Genomic DNA, 11,235 nt, shown 5'->3' with positions numbered 1-11,235 from the left:
AATTGCCGTGGAAACGCACTGTGTACGGTCAGGCGGAGCTGCAAGCTACAAATAACAGCGCCTAAATTGTTAAAACTTAACAGCCATACAAATATACTTCAGAGCTTAGCGGCATTGCTTCTAGTTTTCCCACATGACAGCTATGTCAGTAATAGCGAAAAAACTAGAACTAGTCTACTTTTCCAGGGTCGAGATATTCCGACGTCAACAGGAAACCCAGCGTTTTCGTTCAACAAATGGAGGTGGTGCCTAGTCCGAACACAGAGGAATTTACTGACCAGAAGACTGCAAAAGGACTGTTAATATGTGTCTAGGGTAATAAAAGGGTAGGCCTAATAATGGGTCTGCTCGCTTAAGCTTGTGGACAGAGGATACAATTTATTACTGGTAGTACATTTACTTTTAATTAAATGTTAAAGGGTATAGAACGATCGTTTTCCCTACCTTTCTGTATACTGTATTATTCGAACTCGCATGGTAATTACACGCAAAAACGATGTGTTGATATCCAACACACATTTTGTGTTCGTACTTTTTTGTTACTTTCAATACATTTTGTGTCAGAGTTACTATTTTTGTGTTACAAATCTACAATTTATATGTTACGAAGGGAGACTTTTGAACTCAGCTTGTATTAAAACTATAACAAAAATATTTTTTCCTTATCTAGACAGAGAAGTGTGTTAAAATAAAATATAATGTTGTTTTAACACATCTGTTTTAAGAGTGTAGCACTACCATAGAACTACTCTCAGACTTCCAATTTATGAATAGTAAAATCTAAAAATGATTAAAAACAGGCAATATCTTAGAGAATCCAATCTCAAAACGATTCTTAATACTGCTATACAGCATGATCTTTTTCACCACAATTACACCAGCCATTCTAAAGGGGAAACAGGGAGTGAGAGTGGAGTTTTAATGTACTATTATAGGCTACCTACAGAAACACTGAACACTTCTAATTATGCAAGTAGCTTGGAACTCAACTGGATCTTTAGTGGTGTTAAATGTTGGCTACAAGCTGATGCATGTTCTTCTGATGTATCTTTCTGTTATTTGTTAATTATATTTGTATAACTAATTATAGCATAGGTGACACTGATTTTGCCGGTTAAAATGATAAATTCTTCTAAATTAGTCGCAAGGGAGTTAGCTTGATAGATTTTCAATGTATAGGTTATTCCACAAGATATGGCGATGCAATATAAGATAAGGCGGTAATGACACTATAGGTATTTGCAGGGGTTTAGCGTGGAATTGTGGGCCCTGTTCATATGCAGTCTCTGTGGGACACAACAAAAACTTTTTGGTCCAGGCCTTTAGAGACCCCCCCACCCCAACCCAACCATGGGGCCCTGGGTAATCAGTTTCACTTTCCTCCCCACTATGATGCTTCTGGGGTTTTGTTTTAAATCTGATGATGAATCAGAGTTGTGCTGAATGACAGCTGAGACTTGTCTGTCAACACTGCCTTTAAGGTGAGATACCCTTTAACCTACACATTCCTTATTGTGGCCTGGACAATTATGTGCAGAAGATGCAGTTCAAAACTGGTGAACTACCAAGCATTGGATTTGCCACTTCACACTAATACACTTCTGCCTATATGCTTGCCACTGTTTGCTGTTTTGTTAATGTGCACAGTCAAAAACCACCTGCTGCCAAAACAGCATAGACCAGAATAAGTCCCTATGTTAGCTAAGCCGGTTGACCAGTTGAGTCAAGCTGATAGTGAAAACAGTCAAGCTGGTAAATATGACGGTCATGCTGGTAGATCAATTTGGTCACTCTAGACTAGCTGGTTCCAGCATGCTGGTCAACAGCATATCCATCTTTACTGATGCTGTTTTAGTCAGCAGGGACTTTCACATGAAATAATGTGCTAATTTTAGCGATTTTAAGGTTACATGAACACTCATTCCCAAAACTGTTCAGCTGGTCCCTGTTATGAGCAGAGAAGTATGTGTTCAAATGTCTCAAAAGTCAACGAGAGTCTATTTCATTTTCATAACACTAGATGTCACTCTATGCCTTGACATTTGTTCTGCCAGCTCCTAACTCGAAAGTCAATCACTGACCTGCTTGCTTGCGTCTGTACATTAATGGAGGGATTTTTTCTATCATTGTTGATAAATAACCCGTAGGCTATAGTCTAGCAGTTACAAAGAATGAAAGGCATCTTTTTGAGAGGGCATTGCAGAACCGCTGCCATGCATTGTAACTGAATAAGCCTTTTACAAGCATGACATACACATTGATGAAATGCTTAAGCCAAATAATACCCGTGTTTATACACATACTGGTGTTTGCTGCATCATCACCCAGATCATCAGGGACATTACAATAACATACCAGCACACCATGATGTGCCAGTCTGTCTTACACAGCATATGTTTTCTGTGAATGTTTCTGTAGTACTTATAGCTAAAATGCAAGTACTTATGAACACTGCATGTAGCTTGTATTAAAAAATAATATATTATTGTTCTGTTTCAAATTCATGAAAATGCATTACCACCCCATTACCCACACCTGTACTTTACTACAGTACAGTGGTGATGCTTTGTACAGAGTAGCTATAGAATGGTCTGTAATTTGTGTTGCGAGAAATGGCTGCAACGTCTCGTCAGGAGAGATTCAAACAGTCTCCTGCACTTTGTATTGGTCCCAGAAATATTATCTGTTGTAACTTGAGATGGATTTAGTTTTCTGTTAAAAAAAAACTATAAAATAAAATAAATAATCAGCTAGCCTTTCAAAAACTCCAAGAAGAGGATGAGATTTCATGTTGTGTCATTCTAAAACAAATGTTTTGTAATACTGTGTTGCATGATAAATACATTCTTTAAGCAAGTAAATATTGTGCATGTTTATTTGGCTGTACTGCACCAAGCAAACAATTGAAACTTTGGCAACCCGTTTTGTAATACTGTGCTGCATGATAAATACATCTTTAAAATGAGTAAATATTGTGCACGTTTATTTGGATGCACTGTACCAAGCAAACAATTGAAACTTTGGCAACCTCAGCTACAAGTCTGAATAGTTCTGAGTGCAGAAGATAAATTACAAGTCTTTTCAAACTTCTGGATATGAACTAAAAAATAAATTCCCGGAAAGATTTAACGATGGTTAAATAAAGTTTCCCAGCAAACTTTAATGTCCAACAACGAAAAGTCACATAGTGTGTATGCTACGCTTTAGCAAAGACGTATAGACCTCCTAAGTTTCATTTACATTTACTCACGATGACACAGGAAACGCGCGTAATGTTTACTTGGTGAGACAGGAGATGGGTAATTCACTGCGAGAAGGACGATGTTACCAACAGTGGGAATATGCAGCTTTCTGGCAATGTGGGTGAAGCCATTATGACATGTTTCGACCGCGCTCAACGGAGAGTCCTTCACACCAAGCAGTTGAAAGAGGAGGGAGGAGCGAAGCGGTAGTTTCGGAGCTCACCTTTCTTTCAGTGAATACCAGGTTACCGACTCCCATTGGAAGAAAGGAAGCTCGTATAACATCCAAAGAAAACAAGCAGTTTTTTCCCTCTAAATTCGAGATTAATATATTATATTGGACTTGGGCTACAGTTTTATACTGAGGGTGACACAGTAGGCAAAGTACTTTTGTGGCTGATTCAAGGATATCGTTTCTAATTTGACATTTTTTAACCCCTGGAATATTTTAACCCCTTCGGTCTAATCGGTCGCTACATCAAAGTCCTCATGGGAACTTCATTCAAGAGTAAGAATAATTTTTTTTTTGTTCGAAATGTTTTCGTTTGTAGTCGTCGTTGTGTTTTGTTTTGATTTGTTTGTGTTTATGCTAAATGACAACCAGTGCATATTAGTGCGAACGAAACTGAGAAAAGTAGGCTCCACATTTGTGGCTTCTTGTGCAGAATTAGTTGGCGAAAAGGCAAACTTTCAGTATTCGAATTATTAATGTGATTTAAGTTTCTGATTCATTTTATTTATTTGTTTAATTTTTTAATTTTAATTTTACATAAAATGCAATTTTACATATATTTCCTTATTTCACATTCGTCATCCTGGACGTGCGATAGGCTATCCCTCTCTCCATGACTTTTAGCTGCTGATGCGTCACCCTACTTCAAGGTAACTTTGTACTGTGCAACTGCCATGTAGAATTATGTTCTTCTCCCAGTGCATTCAGTTTTATTAAAACTGTACAATGTAAACAGATATTTTTGTCCTGACACACATATGATTATACATATATGTGATTATTCACGTATTTTGTAGTTGTAAGTTTGTCTAAAAACTAACCTACAGCTTTTTCAGACCGTATAGGCTTTTCTGGGGATCCCGAGGCAATACTTGCCCTCAGAGGGAAATACAGTGACAACCTACAGTAGCCTAGGCGGGTTTTCTTTTCAGGCAGCCTGTTTATAAAAAATAAATAATGGTTTCAGTACGTAATGGTCCCAATACCAATTTCCGTAAGGTACCAGGCCAAATGTGATTTTTAAAAAAATAAAACCTGCTTAAGAAGTATAAAAGTTAAAAAAGGAGTAAAATCTTTCACATTGTATACCTTTAAGTTCTGACAATGGGAATACATCGTGGGACAAAATAACTGTCACAGGTGCATATTCATCCCGTTGTAATTTTCAAACTACGGTGTGAGCATTTCAGTGTTGAACATAAACTGAAGGAGCTGCCTGGAAGCAGTCAGGCTCCGGCGAGAAGAATCACCAAACCAGGAAGCCGAACAAATTAGAGTACACACTCGAAATAACATTTAGTATTGGATGTCAGTTGACAGCAGTTGTCAGTCTCTGACTTGAGTTGAAGAGACATCAGAGACATTTTAATCTCTAAAGCCATCCGTAAAAATGCTATTCAGATGGTTTAAGAAAAACTTCGGTCAAGTGAGATCAAATCGTCCTTGTGCGATTGCTTGTGTGCACATGCATGTGTGTGCATCGTGTATGTGATTGGTTTCACACCACGTTCCTGTTTCTCGAGCTGGTTGTCATGAGGACGGATAGGTGATTCAATTCCCTGAGCTGCGGAAGAGTTCTCAGCGTAAACAGTCTCTCCGCCGGTCTGCCGCGTGTTCAGGCGGACCGTGACGTAAACGCGCTCTGAGAGGCATGGCATGCTGGTGTGGGATACTAAGCCTTGGTGATATATCGCACTATGCTCAGGCGTGATCCGAGTAGGGGAGAAGTGATTCACCGGATTAACTAACGTTTGCTTGCCCAAGAAAAATCCCTTGGAGCACACAGACATCTGCTCCTGTAGTTGAAAGCTAATACGCAGAGAAACCGAGCCTATCATTTGCATAGGATTTGGATAGCACAGCTCAGGTTTCTGTGATGAATTCAGCACTTGTATTAGATTGCCTTGGTGATATCTGTTGGATGAACCCAACCTTTATTTCATGTTATATTATCTTTTGACCAGATTCCCATTAGATGTACACCATGTGCCAGTAGAGGTTAATGCAAAACATTGTCTGCACAGCAGCAAATCAGAGCCAGGCTGATTACGCCACAGAAAGGTGAATGGCAAGATGATATACCTGCCTAGCAAGATGGCAAGATGCTGTACCTGCCTGTCCAGGTAATGACTGCACCACAAGCATTGAGTCAGGCTTACAGACTTCCACACCATACAGAAAATAACCAATAGAACAGCCATTAGCCAGATTGTCCACAGTCAACTCCTGTTATGGTATCTTAAATAACAGCCCCTGCTTTAACGTCTCAGCACAAGGACAAGAAAGCAAGGTTGAATAAACAGTAACTCCAATCTTCCCCATGTGATAAGAGCTTTCACAATATTAGAACCATGATTAAACTGCTTGAACCTGTGAGCATATGAAATCTTTTAAACACCATAAATCTCAGTTCTAGTCTGTCATTGTACATGACGGGACATTTGTTTCGGGTCCTTCGTACATTGTCTTTTCGAAGCCGTTCTCGTGGGGCACTGATGTCATGGGTTAGCCTCTTTAGGTCCTGCATCCGTGCGGAAAATGATCTTGGCTCGTGCGAACCCTCCAGCTCTCGAAGCAGAAAGGCCCTTTGAAGAAGTGGATCTCAGGAAATGTTTAGTTAGGCAATCTTTGTCGCTGTACTGGAGGCCACACGCATGGCTTTGAGGCCAGCCTTCCTACATCCCGGCTCTATCGTCGGCATCATGGCGGCTAATGATAGCGCCTCCTTTGGGGCCGGCTCCAAGGCTAGATGAAACTTAGCCATATGTTCTCTGTGGATTCTTATCAGTCAGTTGGCTGTCTGCTGACTATGCAAAAGTAGTATGATTGTAGTATCAGATTTCCGCTGAAATGGTCGATTGGAGTAAGGGCAATCAGTGAGGAGGAGATGAAGGAACTCGATGAACCCTAGGAGAGTGATTGGTCTAATTCCTCTGGTTTAAACCATGTCCATTTGTGTACCTTGTTTCTGAACCATTCTAATTGACCTAAGACATCTATGGTTTAAGCTTTGCGCTTCCATGTATCTGGTGTAGATAAATTGTTGAATTGACCAGCATTTGTTTCTTAAATGATTGTGCAGAGCACATTTAAATGACATGTTGCAATGCTATAGGGACGGTTTACAGCGGGGTACTTCATCTGCAGTAGCACTGTACCTCTTCCCATGGGCCATATTGTTTTCAAACTGTTGGATAAAGGCCAAACATTTTCCACATACAATTTACAAGGGTATTATGAATACAGTACATTGTATGCACAAACAAAGTATATGCCTTCTTAAAATATGCATAACTACTTCTGATTATTCTGTGTCTTGTGGGAGGTATGCCAACACTATGCAGATGCAGTACTGCTCACCATTTTTGATGCATCTGGACAATGCTTTTCCCCCCCTTTTCAATAATCAAAGGGTGAAATGTAAGTCTGCGACTGGCCTTATTTGGCCTCCAGGTTTCTAGTTGAATAGCCCTGGTTTAAAAAGGAACTGAATCGGTTAAAGGTGGTGCACCAGACTCGGTGTAATGCCTGGCCTTTTGTGAGGCGTATCGGGAGGGATTACAGCTCCCTGAGAACGCGGCTTTGTTCCCCAGAGTGGCCCTCCGCGGAAAAGAAGGTCAGCCCCGGCATTACACACCTAGCGCTCTCAGGGCCCGCTCTGGCCTCTGGCGAGCCGCACCGCATGACTGCGCGGGGGGAAGGTGCCGCACCGTGTGACCCGACTCTGGCACGCAGAGGGACGGGGCGGCTTAATCAAATACCGCCGCCCCAGCTCGGCCCACAGTGGCAGGCTGTGTTCGGAGAGGGTTCCGCGCGTTTCTCAATGAACACGCTGCCTATGCTCACCGCGGTACGGCCAGCAGAGAGCCTGTTGTGTAGCATAAAGAGGGATTCATTTGATAGGTAATGGAACCAAGCAGAAATGTGACATATGACATCACATAACAATGTCACTGGTCACTTTTTGCAAACATAATGTTTCCTTGGTTTTACATAACACCAGAATCATTTTTGAATTGAATGGTATACTTAAATGAAAATGTGGATGAATAACAACATTTTCCATGGCCAGCTGGTAAAGTATGCCATATGAAGTTAAATGTTTGGAAAATTTGAGAAGAGGAACAATAGCATTGTTGTCAATTGTTTTGGGTCAATCGGTACTTAATGTTCTTAGTAGAAAGTACATAACATCCAGTTTGCACTTTTGCCAATGGGATTATTGATGTAAGATATGGATGAAGAAATAATACTACCTCATATCTGTTTTTGTGTCTGTGTTGTTTTGCAGACTGACCTTAGTCTATAACAATCCAAATGCTAACTGCTAATTAGAAGTACACATGAATACAAATTCACAAATACATTATATCGCAGTTAAGTTTCATGTGGGGATGTTCTTGCTTAGGAAGGAATTTATCTAAATTGTGAGATCACAGAAATGGCTGGGTTAATTAAATATATAAGAGTAGGAGTTGGGTTGAAATGCAGAAACAGATAGGGCCATCTTTGCCCACCCCAGGGGAGGCTTGCTTAGTCCCCTGTGGGGTCCAGGTTTTTTTTAAAAACTAATCCTGTCAATTGAATAGTTCCGTGATGTTCGCAAAGACTGCAGGTTTGATCCCTGCTCAGACCTTATCGGTTACGGGAGCGTCATGGAAACCTGGACACCTGAGACTAGATTTAACAGCTCCGGTTTCCTGCAGTCCTGCGGAGGGGGGAGAGTGTAACAAACTTCATTGTGCGCATGAGTCCGAGCTCTGGTTAAGAACAAAATGGCCGCCCGTATTGATGTTTATCTACTGCAGCATGTAAATACTAATTTGCTGGTGTTTGCATTGAGAGAAAGATCCCTGGGGCTGAGAAACAAAGCAGGGTGACTGGAGCAGGATCGAGGTGCCATGCTGATCTGTGTTTGAGTGACAGCTGCCGGCCCTGCCGGAACCCCAGCCCCACGCGTCGGATAAACCCTCCTCAGGTGACCCACAGTGTCACTCAACCCAGGGAAGATATGGGGTCGGGGGCAGTTTTGCATGAGTTATTAGCTGGTAGATTTTTGTAAACAGCATCTCTGTGAGACAATCATTGCCAAGCAGGAGCTGAGCTATCGTTGCACGGAACAGAACGGTGACTGGTGTGGTGGGGATTTCAGGGGGGGATTGGGGGGGGGGAGGCGGGGTGGCTGGAGGGACGGGGGGAACGTTTTCAAAGGCAGGGATCTGAAATTCCAGTCCTGGAGGGCCACAGTGTCTGTAGGTTCAGCAGCAAGTTTGAGCCTTGGAAACAAGATGTGTTGATGCTTTAGCCAAGCAATCAAGTGCTGAAACATCAAAAACCAGCAGACACTGTGGTCCTCCAGGATTTGCGTCTGAGATCACTGTCCTAAGCCTTTCATAGCACAGATGAAGGAGGGCTCATAATATTTACATGCGCATAACGTGTACCTGTTTGCATATGATACAGTTTGCACAGCTGAGGGCTTTGTTTAAGTACCATAAACTATGTACCCTGTGTATTGAAATCATCTTCCGTCATTCAATACTCAGTGTATATTGTATTTCCTTTAAAGATTTTATTTCTTATCCTTTTTACAGAACCCCAAGAAGATATTTTAGAAAGGATTGAGCATGAACAGAGAAAATAATTATCTATGTGAGTTCGGCTATAATCTAATTCACATAAATTATGCATTACAGGGGCATGCATACATTTCCTTTACTCTTTTCTTTCGTGGCTTTTGGATACATTTGTTTGGAGAAGTAGTGTATAAATAAAGAAACTGCTGTTGAAGTTGTACCGTTGTTTTGGGACTTCTACCACCTAAGGACCTTGATTTCAGTCTCCACATGCTGTCAAAAATTGCTGGCATGCGGAATTCACTCTGAAAGCCCCCAGGATAGCTAGCTCCACTCAACAGAGGCAAACAAACCGCTAGTGGTGACAGAATTGATTACAAGGAGGCTTTCCTGGATTTTTGCGGCCCTGTGCACTGTACATGTTATGTTGCAAGTTATTTACATGCTACATTCGGTCATTTTGGGTGAAAACAAGGTGGACTGGTCTTCCCCCCCTCCCTGTGAACTCACTGCCCTGTGAAATATTCTCCCAGCCGATTCCAGTTTAGTCATTTTAGTCTTTTAATCCACTGCATTTCAGAGACCTGTTTTATTGTATGAAAATTGGTTGTGTGCAGTGGAAATATTGTGCTGTAATCTAAGACAGGGAGAGAACGTTTTTGTCTTAGTCAACAGAGTTAGAGAAGACACCATTTTTTCTACCCATGAACTCAACCAGCTTAATTTCACTAATTAGTTCTGCCTCCTGGCTGAAGAATTGTGCTAATTAGCAAATCCAGGTGACCGGAACAAAATACCGACGTGGACCTTCACTTTCTGAACCTGGATTTTCCACCTCTGGATATGAGTAAGGCTATTTACAGCACTCAGTTCTGTTCAGTTGAGTTCAGCTGTCTGCAGTGACCCTGCTTCCAGAATGACTTTGTTTTGGACGGAGTAATGCGATTACAGGGAAGTCCACTGCAAGGCCAGTAGGAATGTGACCCAAAGAAGCTCTTTATCTGGCTATAATTTGCAGCTCTGAGGAGCATTTTGGAGTCACATGGCAAACAGCGGTGTGGGCACCTCAAGTCTAAAACAGGAAATGAACTTCTTCTGGGAATCCCAAAAAACCTAGAGAGGGACCTATTGATATCTGAAAACATCAGAGAGAGAACAAACTTCTTAAGTTATGTTTGAATCTGCTTAGTTTGTTTTCAGATAGTTCAACTGCTTGAATCTACTTATTATTTGTTTTCATGTTGAGAATGTCTTTTGGTTCTGTCTGTTGTGTTGAATATGAAAGAACTGTTGGGCACAAATAATATAACCAGGTCTGAAAGAGTGTTTTTGCTTTAAATGAGAAAAGGCTAAAAGCAGATTAGTATCTCGTCTCCTGCTGGCTTTGGAGGAGTGAGCGGTTAGTTTGGAGTCCGGTGGTCCTACATCGGTCCAATCTGATTGAGTAATTACTGTGGGAGGACGACGGCGTGGAAGAGGTATCGCAGCCCGGAGATCTACTTCCTGTGATAGTGCCTCTCCGAAACTCGGCGTGGTGAGATCGCATTGCTCATGCAAACCCAGATGGCCTTTTATCTCTCCGCAAGCTCGGCGGTGCGGTGTGCAAACAGGCCACCAAGGAAGCAGTGATAGAGCTGCCTTCGCCAAACCTCTGCCGTGAATGTGCCTATTGTCTGCTGTTTAGGGTTCTCTGTGCCGCAGTCACTTTGTCACTGCTGTTTTAAAATGGCGGCTTTGTGCCTTGTCGGCACAGGCGAGCTATGGGTGTACATTTCTTCTCCTTGAGACTTTCCATTGCATACATTTACTGAAACCTGTAGGGTAAGCAGCACAGCAGCAAAGACCTCAAGCCTGGCACTGTCGCTTTCCTTTTTCCACGATACCCAGGTGGTTGGTTGCTATGCACTTGTTCTTGGCAACTCCGCCTGTAAATAGGTCTATTGAAATAAGTCAATGGCCGTGTGGTTTCCCTGCTCCACCTGTTCAGGGCTTGTAAACAAATACAGAGACACGCCCTTCCCACTGACACAGAGCTCACGGGAGGAAGCAGCGGGGAAGATAAACACATTTGCAGGATCTCTTTTTTTACTCTCCATCTATCACTGTTCAGAAAGGCCTTCCTCTCACGAGCCACACTTATCTCTGCAGGCCAGAACTTCAGGTTCCAATTATTGGAAAGAAAAGG

This window comes from Anguilla rostrata, chromosome 5, assembly GCF_018555375.3.
Source record: "Anguilla rostrata isolate EN2019 chromosome 5, ASM1855537v3, whole genome shotgun sequence".
In the NCBI taxonomy this organism is placed as follows: Eukaryota; Metazoa; Chordata; class Actinopteri; order Anguilliformes; family Anguillidae; genus Anguilla; species Anguilla rostrata.
Note: the sequence above shows the minus strand (reverse complement) of the source record.